Here is a 15,083-nt window from a genome sequence, read left to right as displayed (position 1 = left end):
TCTCTCTCTCTCTCTCTCTCTCTCTCTCTCTCTCTCTCTCTCTCTCTCTCTCTCTCTCTCTCTCCCTCTCTCCCTTTCTTCCTTTCTTCCTTTCTTTCTCCCTGTGTAGCAGCCCTGTCTGTTCTGTAGACCAGGCTGGAATGCTGGGATTAAAGGTGTGCACCATTACTGCCCGGCATAGCCTTTGGTGTTTTGATACATTGTCTTAGCTATGTAGCATAGAATGGTCTCTTACTTGAGATCCTGCTGCCTCTGAGTGCTAGGAAACTACCTATTTAAAAGTGATAGATATGGTAAGTTTTGTGCTGTCTTAACATGTTATCCATGACACCTGTCACCACAATCAAGAAGAAACAGATTCATCTTCCCCCAAACTTTCTTTGTGACAGGGTCTCACATAGTCCAGGTTAGTTTTGATCTCCTGATCCTCTTCTACTGCCCAAGTGTCCAAAGTTTCTTTGTTAATTTGTATTTCTTCCCTCCTCTCAGCCTTTGGTCCGATTTCTATACCTAGATGATTTTCTGTTTTCTAGAATTACATAGGAATGGAATCATATAGAGTGTGTCCCTTTTACGCGTAGTCCTTCACTGGTCATAATTTTGAAGTTCATTGTGTGTTCTTAGGTTGCTGAGCAGTATTTAATTGTGGGGATGTGCTGTAGCTTAGAAGTTTGTGTATTTGCTGTCATCATGTGTGTACAGAACTAGGCATTGGGCTCAGGGCCTGGTGTAAGTTAGGCAAGGTCTGTCATACTGTACTTCTCCCCAGACCTTTATGTTGTTTTTAGATGTTTAGATAACTCCTGTTTTTTTTTTTAATTGCCTCTACCTGTGTGTGTGTGGGGGGGGTTGTCAGACCATTTGTGGCAATCAGTCCTTTTTTTTTTGGTTTTTCCAACATGTGGGTACTGGGAATTAACTCAAGTGTTAGTCTTGGTGGCAAGTGCCTTCACCTGCTGAGCCAGCTGCCTGCCCACCCAGAGTTTTGCTGTGTAGCCCTGAACGTCCTACAACTCTGTAGACCAGGCTAGCCTCAAAATCACAGATCCGCCTACCTGGGCAGAGTGTGGGGATTAAAGGCTGCCACTGTCTGCTGAGCCATCTTGACTTCAAATTTTGAGCCAGTCTTACTAAATTATCTAATCTGGGCTGGGCAATGATAGCACTTACATAGGCAGACAGGGTCTCAGTGAGTTTAAGACCAGCCTGGTCTACAGAGCGAGTTCCAGGACAGGATTCAAAGCTACAGAGAAACCCTGTCTTGGGTGGGTGGGAATGGTTAATCAAGTCTGATCTTGAATCTGTAGCCTATGCAGGCCTTGAATTTAAGATCTTTCCTCCCCAGTTTATCAAAATAGGATTACAGGCATATACTGTAAACCTGGTAGAATTTACATCGTGATGCTTGGGTTAGTTCAAGTTGTAAGTTAGGTGGCTGTGAGCTTTTGTATGGATATGTGCTTTCTTTAGACTAAGAAATACTTGCCCCATGAGGTAGGTATGTGATTAACTTTCTGCTTGAGACAAGAGTTCATTCAGTATCCCTAGCTGGCCTTGACTTCTCCTGTGTACTGCTTCTGGGTTTGAAGGTTGTACCACTTTGCAAGGCTCTGTTTTCTTTTTTTAGAAGATAATTTAATATAGTTTTTACTACTTTTATACATGGGTAAAACTGATGCAACCGTTTGTTTCATTTGGGTGTTTTAAAGGACTCACATTAAACAACACCCTTCTAAAGCACTGGTTCCTAGCCCTACTGTCAAAGCTGCTGTGACAGATCTCTCCCCCATTTGAAATTGGTGCTTCAAGGATAAGCAGATGGCTTGGGGTAAAACGTATGAGAATCAAAGAGTTCTGATTCATAGAACCAATTAAAAGCAGGAATCTGTACCCTGTGCCCTGTGACAAGTGGGAAGTGACACCTGGAGAACCCTTGGAAGACGTAGGTCAGGTAGTCTGGTGTATAACAGCCCCGACTCAAAGTAGAAGGCAAAGGCCAGTAGCTTAGGTTGTCCTCTTGCGTGTCCACCCACACTCACATACGTGCACACTCACATACATGCATACTTAAACACACACACTATATGTGAAGATTGAAAAAGGAAAGTGAAGTTTTTTTTTTTTTATGGTCATAACTTTTGGACTTGCTGATGAGACATTTACAAGGTCGGCAGCCAGGCAGTGGTGGTGCACACCTGTAATCCAGCACTGGGGAGGCAGAGGCAGGATGGTCTCTATGAGTTCGAGGCCAGCCTGCTCCACAAAGTGAGTTCCAGGACAAGCCAGGACTACATAGAGATCAACAAGTGCAATATGGTTAAGATAAATTATCTTGTTTTGTTTTTGTTTTTTGAGACAAGGTGTTTCTCTGTGGCTTTGGAATCTGTCCTGGAACTAGCTCTTGTATACTAGGCTGGCCTTGAACTCACAGAGGTCCACCTGCTACCTCCCAAGTGCTGGTTTAAGATAAATTAACTTATGGTTTGTTTTTTTTTTTTTTTTTGGTTTTTCGAGACAGGGTTTCTCTGTAGTTTTGGAGCCTGTCCTGGAACTCCCTTTGTAGACCAGGCTGGCCTCGAACTCACAGAGATCCACCTGCCTCTGCCTCCCGAGTGCTGGGATTACAAGCGTGTGCCACCACTGCCCGGCAATTTATGGTTTTATATTGCTGAATGTTTAGGATTTTTCAGCCAGTCTTTGACAAATTATCTTGTGTGTATATAACAGGTATTAATTACATGCCTGGTGCCCAAAGAGAGGTCAAAAGAGGGTGTTGCATCTCCTGGAACTGGAGTTACAGATAGGTGTGTGAGCCTCTCTGTGGGTATGGGAACCCAACCCAGGTCTTCTGTATGAGCCATCTTTCCAGCATGGCGCCCCCTCGCCCCCAATCTTTGAGTCCAGAACTATAAACGAATTAGTAAGTCTCCTTGGTAACAGTGCTTGGAAAATAAAATTTGCAAAGGAAAAAAACTAGATTTGTTTTTTTCATTAACCAATGGCCATTTTTTGCATGGCTTTACGTTTGTTTGTTTGCATGGCCTTAAGTTCTCACTGCTATGAATTGATAGTCAGATCAGATCACTAATCCAAAGTAGAGAATTCCCTCAGAAATCATCCCATAATGCAGATTTTGTTCAGTCTATATCTCTAGTATAAATTAAATTTATATTAAATTAGATTTATACTAAAGTGGATGAACATAGGAAAATGTCATTTTATGATGAGTTTTAGCTTTATATTGGTAATATACTTAGTATATATTTATGTAGGAATGTTTTAAAAATACTGTTCCTGTTCAGAACGTGGAAGTGTAAAGATACTATGTGAATCATAGCATATGTACTCTTTATATTTATTTTTATTTTATGTGTATGAATGTTTTGCCTATATGTATGTCTGTGTACTGAATGTGGGCATGGGCCTGTGGAAGTCAAAAGAAGGTTTTGGATCCTCTAAAACTGAAGTTATAAATGGTTGGTTGCCCCTGTAAGGATGTTGTCTAATTCTGTCACCTGAGTGCTGGGATTAAATGCTTGTTCCCCCACACCTGGCGATCTCTCTCTGTCTATATGGGGTTTGTCTGCTTATGTGTCTGTGTACCACATGGCTTGCAGAACCCACAGAGGTTAGAATACGGCGTTCGATCCCCGAATCTGGAGTTACAGGTGAGCCGTCATGGGGTGAGCCTTCATATGGATATTGGGATTTAAACCCTGGTCCGCTGGAAGTACTCTTAACTATTTAGCCCTGTCTAAATCCCACCTCCCTTTGTTTTTAAGTTGACTGGTTTTTGCATGTATTTGTGTATGAATATTGGGTACATATGTAACCCCCCCACCCCCACCCCCCCACCCCACCACCCCCCCCCCCCCCGCAACAAGGTTTCCCTGTAGCTTTGGAGTCTGTCCTGGAGCTAGCTCTGTAGACCAGGCTGGCCTTGAACTCACAGAGATCCGGCTGCCTCTGCCTCCCGGGTGCTGGGATTAAAGGTGTGCGCTACTTTTCCTTCTATGGATCAAACTCAGGTCACTTGGCAGCAAACACCTTTACCTACTGAGCCATCTTACTAACCCACTCAGATAATTTTCTTTGAGCTGAGAAGTAGCTTGGTCCATTTCACTTTATGCAGTTAGAAATGACATGTGAGACTCGAACTTTTACTAACAGTATATGGTAGTGGTGTGGGACCATGGTCTGTATTCTGTCAATTATATTTTAAATAAATGCTGATTGGCCAATAACCAGACAGGAAGTAAAGGCGGGTCAAAGAGAACAGGAGAATTCTGGGAAGAGGATGGAGTTGTGGGCCCAGACACAAGAAGCAAGAGGTGACTGCTTCGCTGAAAAATGTACCGAGCCACATGGCTAACACAGATAAAAATAATGGGCTAGCCAGGCGGTGGTGGCACAACCCAGCACCCGGGAGGCAGAGGCAGGCGGATCTCTGGGAGTTCGAGGCCAGCCTGGTCTATAAGAGCTAGTTCTGGGACAGGCACCAAAGCTACAGAGAAACCCTGTTTCCGGAAAAAAAAAAAAAAGAATAATGGGCTAATATAAGAGTTAATAAGAAGCCTGACCTAATGGGCCAATCAGTTTATAGTTAATGTAGACCTATGTGTGATTTCTTTGGAACTTAACGACTGCGGGAACCAGGCAGTACAGATATCCCAACAACATAGTAGCTTACAACTTTGGTATTTATCTTTTGAAGGAGAGAAACATCAGGGAAACCTTCAATTTCCTTAACTACATTAAAGTCAGTGGATTGCACCTTGACACCTTAATTTTGTGTGTATTGTTGAGATCCAGTATTCAGAGTTGAAACAATGTAGCCCATCCTGGCTTGGAACTGTGGTTCAGACTGGTTTCTAGCTTTTAGTGATCCTCTTGCCTCAGACATGTGAGTGCTTGGATTACAAATCTCAGCTGTTATATCAGGCTGCTGCTGCTGCTGCTGCTGATTCTGACTCTTACTGTCATTGTGAATCAGAGTCTCATGTTAGTCCAGACTGACCTGGAACTTGCTCTCTGCTGGCCTGGCCTTGACTTCACAGCCTTCTTCCTCTTCAGCTTTTCAAAGTGCTGGAATTTGTGCTTGCTTCGGCAGCACATATACTAAAATTGGAACGATACAGAGAAGATTAGCATGACCCCTGCGCAAGGATGACACGCAAAGTGCTGGAATTTATGGGTTCAAGTCCAATGGTATTGCTTGTTATTCCTCAGAGCAGTGGTTCTCAACCTTCCTAATGCTTTTGTCCTTTAATACAGTCCTCATGTGGTGACCCCCAACCATAAAATTATTTTCATTGCAAGCAACCCTGTCTCGAAAAACCAAGAAAGAAAAAAATTATTTCATTGCTACCTCACAAGTGTAATTTTGTTGCTGTTATGAATCGTAGTATAGGTCTTGATGTGCAGGATATCTGATATACGACCTCTGCAAAAGGGTCATTCAATCCCCAAAGGGATTGTGACTCGTGGGCTGAGAATTACTGCCTTTAGGGGTTGTCTTTGGTGAAGAAACCTTTAAAAGCTAATTTTTGTAGTAAGATTCATGTGTTTGATATTCAGAAGCTGAAGACCAGTTTTCTTTTAGCTCTTCAATGAAAGAGGTCTTGAGATCTTTAATACCCAGTACAATGCCAGACAAGGCTGAGGATGTAATCTCAGGGCCCTTAATACAATTCTTAGCATTACAAATAAAGAGAACTATCTACTTGTGCTTATTCTTTCTCTTCTCTGTGCTGGGGATTCAGCCCAGGGCCTTGGTGATTTCACAAGCTGCATCCCAGCCCTTCCTCTCCACTATTTTAGTGACCTAGTGTATTATGCTGAAGCCTTTGAACTAGTTTATGTTAATTTAAAGGCACGAATGTCGTTCTGCTTTCTTAACGGGAAATAGAATTAGAAGTTTTATTTTTATAGAAACAAATTAGTAGTGTATGACTTGTATGCTTTAAAATAGGAGCCTATTTTGTGACTGAGTGAATTGGATATACAATGGTTTTATTCTGCCAGTTATGGCTATTTTATTTTTTCAGTGTTATTCAAGTGTTTTGTTAGCTCTGATGAAGTTCTGTTTACATCTGGTAAGTCAGTTTCAGCAGCTAATTATACTCACATAGTTACGCATGATTTTGCACTTGGAAACCTGCACTACATACAAGGGCATTATAAAACACGCAAGTCTTTTCTGCAAATAAGGATTTTCGAGTAGACATTAATAATTATATCCTCTAGGCAATGCCACTTTGGCCTTAAGTAGCAGTTTAAGGAAGTACTAATGCTTTGATATATGCTTTCATAGTAAGAAATAAGCTGGAAATTTGTTGTTGTACTAAGACAGTCAACCTAGGTACCTCTGTCTGGCCCGAAACTGTAGAACAGGCTCACTTTGAACATAAAGAAATCTTTTTCCTAAGTCTCCTGACTGGTGGAGTGATAGGTCTGTTCCACTGCTTCTGCTTAGAAAGGTTTTCCTGAGCCAGGCAGGCTCCAAAGCTAGAGAGAAGCCCTGACTTGAAAATCGCCCCCCCCAAAAAAAAAGAAAAAGAAAAAAAAAAGAGGGGGGTTCCTATGTAGCCCAGGCTGACCCTGAAACTGCAATCTCCTACCTCAGTTGTCCCAGAACTAAGATTACAAGTATAATAAGCCTCTATGCTTTTTGTTTCTGTTAGTGTGTTTTGTTTTGTTTTTGAGACAGGGTTTCTCTGTAACAGCTGTGGATATTCTGGAACTTGTTGGCCAGGATATTGAGTAGACCAAGCTAACCTCAAACTCATAGAGATCCACCTGCCTCTGCCTTCCAAGTGCTGGGGTCAAATATGTGAACCATCCACTTGGCACATTTGACTTTTTATTTTTTAGTTTATTTGAATTTTTTTGGTTTTGTTGAGACAGGGTTTCTCTGTAGCTTTGGAGTCTGTCCTGGAATTAGCCTTTGTAGACCAGGCCGACCTTGAACTCACAGAGATCCGCTTGCCTCTGCCTCCCGAGTGCTGGGATTAAAGGAGTATGCCACCACTGTCCGACGACTTTTTATTTTTTATTTATTTATTAGACGTGGTTTCTCCCTGTAACAGCCCAACTGTCCTGGAACTAGACTGGCCTTGAACTCATAGAGATGTATCTGTCTCTGCCTTCTGGGATTAAAAGCCTATGCCACCACCGCCCGGCCCACCTTTGAACTTGGAATTGAGAGCAAATTACTACTTTTTAGATAACCAAGATACAAATAAAAGGATGTGATCTAAGAACACAGCTTCGGGGGATTTGTTTAGCCATTATTATGACTGATTCCACTTTTATCTGTTTTTAGATAGATAATGTGAAAAGATACATTTAGAATAGGTTGCGCCACCGTGCCTATCATTTGGGTGTTTTCTTTTTTATTTTGCTGATGCTTTTGTTGTTTTGTTCCTTCTGGGAAGTAGATGGTTTTGTTACATGATGTAAGTCTTAATGTATATGCATCGTTGAGCGGACTGTATTTATTATTGAAGCTATTGGATAAGTATAGCTGTTGAAAAAGTAAGATATTATAATGTGGTCATATCCATTTGGTTTCTTCTGAAATGCTGAGTTTATCTTTCACCTGCCATTCTTAAAGAAGGGTAGAAATGGAATGTTGTAGCAGCACCTCACTAGTTTTGAGTGTAGGACAAATGCTCGAATTTGAGACTAAAATGCTCAGAACTCTTTAGGACACCTGTGTTTCTGTGCAGTCTGTGGGTCAGAAGTGTAACCAGCAGCTCACTGGCTCAGTAACTCTGCCGGTGTATTTTTAGATCTTTGTATTTAAAAATACACACACCTGGCTGTCACATAGGTGCTGAGTGTCAGCTGTGTGACATTTTAGGTCGGCTTGCTGGCTTGTTGACACTGGGCTGGCATTCAGCTTGTTTTTTTGCACCTCTGCTTCCTTTCCGCACCTTAGATTTGGGTGCTGTAAACTATGATCCACTTTGGGTAAACAGAACTAGTACTCTCTTATTGTTTCCTATAGCCTAGGTTGTCTTGGAACTTTACTATGTAGGCTCCTTGTTTTCCTTTTTTTTTTTTGGTTAGATTTTTTTTTTTAATTATTTATTTTAATTGAGCTCTACATTTTTCTCTTCTCCCTTCCCCTTCAACCCCCTCCCATGGTCCCCATGCTCCCAATTTACTTAGGAGATCTTGTCTTTTTCTACTTCCCATGTAGATCCATGTATGTCTCTCTTAGGGTCCTCATTGTTATCTTGGTTTTTTTTTTTTTTTTTTTTTTTTTTTTGGTTTTTCGAGACAGGGTTTCTCTGTGGTTTTGGAGCCTGTCCTGGAACTAGCTCTTGTAGACCAGGCTGGTCTCGAACTCACAGAGATCCGCCTGCCTCTGCCTCCCGAGTGCTGGGATTAAAGGCGTGCGCCACCACCGCCCGGCTTGTTATCTTGGTTTTTTGAGACAGGGTTTCTCTGTGTAGCTCTGGCTGTCCTGGAACTAGCTCCTATAGACCAGGCTAGCCCCGAACTCACAGAGACCCATCTGCATCTGCCTCCCGACTGCTGGGATTAAAGGCATGCACCACCACTGCTAGGTCCTCCTTGTTTCTTTATATAGAACAAAATGACTTCAACCTCTTGATCTGTCTGCCGGAACTTCATGAGTGCTGGATTATAGCTCAAGTCACCATGACTGACAAAAAGTATTAAATGTGAAAGTACTCTCTTTCCTCCCTCCCTCCCTCCCTTCCTTCCTTTCTCTTTTTTTCCTATTTCTTATGGGTGTCAAATCCCCTGGAATTGGAGTTAGAGATAGTTGTGAGCTGCCATGTGGATGCTGGGATTATTGAACCCAGGTCCTCTGGAAGAGGGTTGGTACTCTCAATCACTAAGCCATCTTTCCAGCCAAACATACATGTTTTTAATTTTTCATGTTTGCTTTGTTGTTGATGTAGTTTTTTTGAGACAGGGTCTCATGTAGCCGACCTGGAACTCCCCCCGCCCCCTTGAGACAGGGCTTCTCTGTAGCTTTGGAGACTGTCCTGGAACTAGTTCTTGCAGATTATGCTGTCCTTCAACTCACAGAGATCCACCTGCCTCTGCCTCTGCCTGGCTGGAATTCTTTACAGCTGAGATTAGCCTTGAATGTTGAGGCTAAGATCTCTTGCTTCTGCCTCTTAAGTGCTGAGATGACTGTACCATGAAGCCTGCCCTTGACCTCAAAAATCTGCATTGAGTCTTTCTGAATGCTGGTATTGTAGGCGTGTCAGCATACCTGTATAAGTTATGTTTCTAGATCAAGTGACTAAATGCTTCACTGTTGACCCATGCTGTCTTTAATTGGTCCTTAATTTCCTTATCTTTATTATGTATTACAGTATTTTACCTAGTATTATGTTTTGCCTTTTTTTAAATTTTTTTTAAGTGTTTTGCTAGCATGTGTCTGTGCTTGCAGTGCCCTCATAGACCAGAAGAGGGTGTTGGATCTTGTGGGGCTGGAGGTAACAGATGGTTGTGAACTGCCATGTAATATGCTGGGAATTGAACCTGTGAAAGAATTGACCATCTCTTTACCCCGCCCTTCATTCTCGTAGCATCATTGGTTTTTAGATGTTAGGGTATACTTTTTGTGTGTTAAAAATCCAGACTTCTTTAGTTTCTTAAAAGAGCTAAGATCACCCTTGTTAGCTCCAGAGTTACTACTGGGGTTTCTCTTTTGAGACAGGGTTCCTCATTGTGTAGCCCTGGCTGGTATGAAACTTACTATGCAGGTCAGGCTACCTTTATTTTATTTTTGATTTTTCGAGGCAGGGTTTCTCTGTGTAGTCCTGGCTATCCTGGAACTCACTATGTAGACCAGGCTGACTTTGAACTCATGATCCACCTGCCTCCTGGGATTAAGGGTGTGAGCTACTCTGTTTAGCCCCATTGCTACTTTATGCACAGCATTCGTGACTATCTACGTGTAATGAATGCATTTGTGTATGAACTGCCCCTGAATTCTAATACTTTAGATAGTGGTTTCTGTTTCAAGATTTATTGCTAGGAATTTGTTTTGGTATTGGCAGTTAACCTACAGCCTCGCACATGCTAACTGATTTCTATACCACAGAGGTGTGTTCTTTCCCGGCTCCATATGTCTGTGCATGCTCAGTTAAAGGAAAACACAGTTGTGCTCCTTAGGTCATTAATAATTCAGTTCTATTTTGGCGTGTGTGTGCGTGTGCGTATGTGTATGTGTGTGTGCGCGTGCGCACGCACATGCATGCTTTGCTCTGGCCAAAACTAGCTTTTAGCTTCTGATCCTCCTGTCTCCATGTTCTAAGAACTGGGATTATATTGGTAAATGTTTAATCAGTTGACCCTTCTAAGGTTCCATTACACACATTGCCTGAAGTTGCTTTGGGGATCCCCAAGGCATTTTATCCACAATCCAGAACTTGATAGTAATGTTAATTCATTGATTGCCCTTTGTGCTTTATTTACATTTATACCAAGGGTGCAAAACCAATGGCAGGACCTTAATGTGCCCAGATCATGTTAACAGTTGTGCGATTTCACACGTGCTGCAGGTTTAGAGGGCAGTTTGGCTGGGTCTGGAGTACAGGTTTGCAATCACAACTGCTCAGGAAGTGAAGACAGGTGGGTCTCCACCCATAGACAGAGGATAGCCTAGTGTAGAACACTTGCTTAATATACACAACTTCTTCTGCTGAAAAGAATGAGTGCTTCCCTGAAAGCTTGCCCTTGCACAGGATAGGATTAAAGGTGGCTCAGCAGTTAGAACACTAGCTTGTTCTTCCCAGAGTGCCCAAGTTCAGTTGCCAGCTCAAAATGGCAGCTCAAAACCACCTGTAACTCAGGTCCCAGGGGATTTGCCCTCTTCTAGCCTCTGGGTGTTTGAGTTGCCATCTGAACTGGCTGCTTTTTGGGGATGCCATTTCTATTTGAAAGTGACTGACAAACTATTTAGACTTAAGTATTTGTCAGTACTTTGTCAGAAATGAAGCTAAGCCTTAATTTCTTTTTTTTTAAGCTTTTTTTTGTTTGTTTTATTTTTTTAAATATTTATTTATTTATTTATTTGTTATGTATACAATATTCTGCATGTGTGTATGCCTGCAGGCCAGAAGAGGGCACCAGACCTCATTACAGATGGTTGTGAGCCAATATGTGGTTGCCTGGAATTGAACTCAGGACCTTTGGAAGAGCAGGCAATGCTCTTAACCACTGAGCCATCTCTCCAGCCCTAAGCCTTAATTTCTAGGCAAACTAATACCATATGTTGCCAGTGATAAAACCAGAACTTTATTTTATTTTATTTGATTTTGCGAGACAAGGTTTCTCTGTGGCTTTGGAGCCTGTCCTGGAACTAGCTCTGTAGACTAGGCTGGTCTCGAACTCACAGAGATCTGCCTGCCTCTGCCTCCCGAGTGCTGGGATTAAAGGCGTGCACCACCATCGCCCGGCCCAAAATCAGAACTTTAAAGCAGAGCATTTGAGAGCGTCTGTCAGTTACTAAGCACGTTTAGTTTTCTAATACTTACATTCCTGACGGTGTTTTGATGCTCTGGGAGGAAGATATGTATATAAGTCAGTGAACCATTATTTTTACAATTAGGAAATCAGACTTGGATAAAAGAGTCACAAAGAGCCGGGCGGTGGTGGCGCACGCCTTTAATCCCAGCACTCGGGAGGCAGAGGCAGGCGGATCTCTGTGAGTTCGAGACCAGCCTGGTCTACAGAGCTAGTTCCAGGACAGGCTCCAAAGCCACAGAGAAACCCTGTCTCGAAAAACAAAAAGAAAAACAAAAACAAAAAAAAAAAAAAAAAAAAGAGTCACAAAGAATAAGGTAGAATATTAGGAGTATTCTGATCGCATGTTTTGGGAGGTTTCCTACATGTATTGTTTTAGTGTAATGTCAATGAACTGTGTCCAAAAATATCTGGAAAATATTAATCTTTTTTTAAACTACATTCAAAACATATTTTGTCAGATTGATTGTGTAAGCACAGCTGAGAATCTACCTACCTTCTATGAGCCAGACTCTAAAGAGATTTGTGAAGTCATTTAAAAATGTCATTCTGGGGTCTGATTATGGCTCAGCAGTTTAAGAGCATTGGCTGCTCTTGCAGAGGACCCAGGTTTGATTCCCAGTACCCACATGGTGGCTCATAACTGTCCATAACTCCAGTTTTAGGTGGTCCAGTGACCCCTTCTGAGGTCACACACACACACAGACAAATATGCAGGCAAAGCACATAATACACATCAACATTTAACATACATCCTGACTATTAAAGCATTTATAAAAGTGCTCTATGTTAACAGGATAGGACTTACTGCTTTAAAGTCTATTAATATTTCTAAAATATAAAAAGGTAACTTGGTAGATATAACTTACATGTAAAGAATGCTTGGAGGTCCTTACCTCTTTTTTCTTTTTTTTAAAGACACGACAATCCTGTATTGCAGGCTGCCTCAAACTAACTTACTGTGTAGCTAAGGATGGATTTTTGATCTTCCTGCCTTCAGTTTCCTTAGTGCTGTGGAATTGACATACCATAGGACCATGACTTGTTTATGTCGTATTGGGATCTAGGCAAGAACAGTGCCGGCTGAGGTACATCTCCGTTCACCTAGTGTGTACTTGAGTGTCGTGTGTGTGTGTGTGAATATGGGCATGTGTGTACGATAGCACGTGGCGGTCGAGGACAACTGTTGGGAGTTAGCTTTCTCCTTCCACCATGGGCTCCAGAGATTTAACTCAGGTTCTAGGCTGGGTGGCAGACTTTTTCCTTGTTAAGTCATTTCTCCAACTGGCTACCTTATTTTTGAAGACAAGGTCCCCTGCTGAGTCTGGAGCTCACTGATTATCAATGTCCTGGGATCCACCTAGTCCTGCCTCCCCAGAGCTAGGATTATAGATGTGCGCTGCAGTACTGGCCTTTTTTAAGGCAGTCTCTGGGGATCTAGCTCAAAACCTCATTTATGGTTGTTTGGTAATCACTTTTTCAATGGAGTCATCTCTCCAGACCTCCCAAGTATTAAGAGTGAGGCTGGAGTAATGGCTCAGCAGTTAAGAGCACTGACTACACTTTCAGAGGACCTGTGTTCTGTTCCTAGCACCCACGTGGTGGCTCACAACCATCTGTAAACTCTAGTTCTGGGAGGTTGGACCCTCCCCATCTAACCTTAGGCATCAGGCACATAAATATATGCTGATAAAATGCTCATACACATAAAATTAAATAAGTCTGTAAAATATTTTGTGTAAGGAATGCTGAAATCACAAAGTTCGAGAACTAATACTCTAGCAAACATGTTGAAAGAGAAGTTGTCACCTTGCGATAATGTGTAGGGTGTGCTTTAATTGTATACAGCACCGCGCCAGGCAGATTAGTAGGTTCTTTATAAAATGTATGAATCATACTGAATTTAATTATACAGCAAGTTGTAAAAATACACTTGAGCCCAGAAGGAAAATTGGTGTGTGAAGATGGCAAGCGATTTTCTGTTAGTAAACAATGTCAGGTTTACATCATATTTTCTAAATTCTAAGTCAGTTTTTTTCTACATCTCAACATCGTTGAAATTGAGATGTCTTAAAATTGGTGGTGAGTCACTTCGGTGCTGCTTCTTTCTTTCGTGGTGTGTCATAACATAATGATGTGTTGTGCGTGTGATGAAATATGGTAGCATCTCTGTGTGTGGAGAGCAGCATAGGATTGCAGTTTAGTTCCTGAGATACAGGTGTTACTGCATTAGATAGTCTTCTCAAGCAGTAAATTGACTCGGGGCAGTTGATAGTGTTCCTTTGTCGCAGTTTCACTTACTAAATAGCAGTCCACGTCAGAAAAGTAGACTTCAGTGTTAGAATGCAAGCTTTAACAAATAAGTCACGGACGGGAGGCAGGCGTACAGCTCGTACCTATAATCCTAGCATTGTAAAGACTGAGGCAGGAGAGTCAAAAGTTTGAGGCTGGCCTGGGCTATGTAGTGAGTACCAGCCTGTGTATGGAGTGAGACACTGTCTTTTTTTAATATATATTTATTTATTTATTATGTATGCAATATTCTGTCTGTGTGTATGCCTGCAGGCCAGAAGAGGGCACCAGACCCCATTACAGATGGTTGTGAGCCACCATGTGGTTGCTGAGAATTGAACTCAGGACCTTTGGAAGAGTAGGCAATGCTCTTAACCTCTGAGCCATCTCTCCAGCCCGTGAGACACTGTCTTAAAACGTTTCAGGGGGCTATGGATGTAGCTGAGTGCTAGGGTACTTTCCTAACGTGCAGGAAAACCTGAGTTTGATTCCTTGGGCTGCACAAATAAGCATACCATGTAAAATCGTGTACATATTGTTTTTTTGTTTGGTTTGCTTTTTTGAGGCAGGATTTTTTGTCGCCCTTACTGTCCCGGAATTCACTCTCCGTAGACAAGGCTGGCCTCGTCTCTGCCTCCAAGTGCTGGGATTAAAGGCATGTGCCCCCACTGCCTAGTTAGTAATCTTATTTTATGTGCAAAGCTGTTGGCTTTTTGTTTCTCAACATTTTCTCCCCACTTTATTGTTTCGTATTTTTTCTGTCTTTTTTCTTTTCTTTTTTTTGAGACAGGTTCCCCCACTGAGGCCTTCCTGGTCTTATTAAGTTCAGAGATCTGTCTGACTCATGAATGCTTGAATTAAAGGCTTGTGCTTGCTTATTTATTTCAGTGTGGTTTTGCTCTGTAGCCATGAATTCTTGGTCCTCCACTTCCCTCGAGTATGCTGGTATTAAAGGTGTGTGCTAATACACACAATGTATCACTTATTTTTCTCATTTCCATGAGATTAACTGACTTACGGTTTGAGGGGATTGTGGCCTTCATGGCAGGGAAGGCCTGGTGGTGGACAGCTCCTGGCAGGAGAGTAGAAATACTACTTCTTGCTTCTATTGAACCAGGAAGTGGAGCGAGGCCTCCACACATGGCCTAGCTATAAACCTCAAGGCCTGCCCTCCACTGACCTACTTCCTCTAGCTAGGCCTCATCTAAAACTTTCACAGCTCCCTGGAACAGTGCTACCAGCTAGGGACCAAGTTTTTAAAACATGTGAGCTTG

General features: G+C 42.2%; 1 protein-coding gene and 1 non-coding gene across 3 annotated transcripts in view; both read left to right on the top strand.

Annotated features, from left to right (window-relative positions):
• Ube2h (ubiquitin conjugating enzyme E2 H) overlaps window positions 1-15,083 on the top strand; it is an 83,167-nt gene that overhangs the window by 6,195 nt on the left and 61,889 nt on the right. The gene's annotated exons all lie outside the window — the stretch shown is intronic.
• Window positions 5,095-5,202, top strand: LOC142838530 (U6 spliceosomal RNA). Its single transcript, XR_012908584.1, has one exon. It is a non-coding gene; the product is annotated as a U6 spliceosomal RNA (small nuclear RNA).

Source organism: Microtus pennsylvanicus, chromosome 19, assembly GCF_037038515.1.
Source record: "Microtus pennsylvanicus isolate mMicPen1 chromosome 19, mMicPen1.hap1, whole genome shotgun sequence".
Taxonomy (NCBI): domain Eukaryota; kingdom Metazoa; phylum Chordata; class Mammalia; order Rodentia; family Cricetidae; genus Microtus; species Microtus pennsylvanicus.
This window is presented reverse-complemented; position numbering and strand designations above follow the sequence as displayed.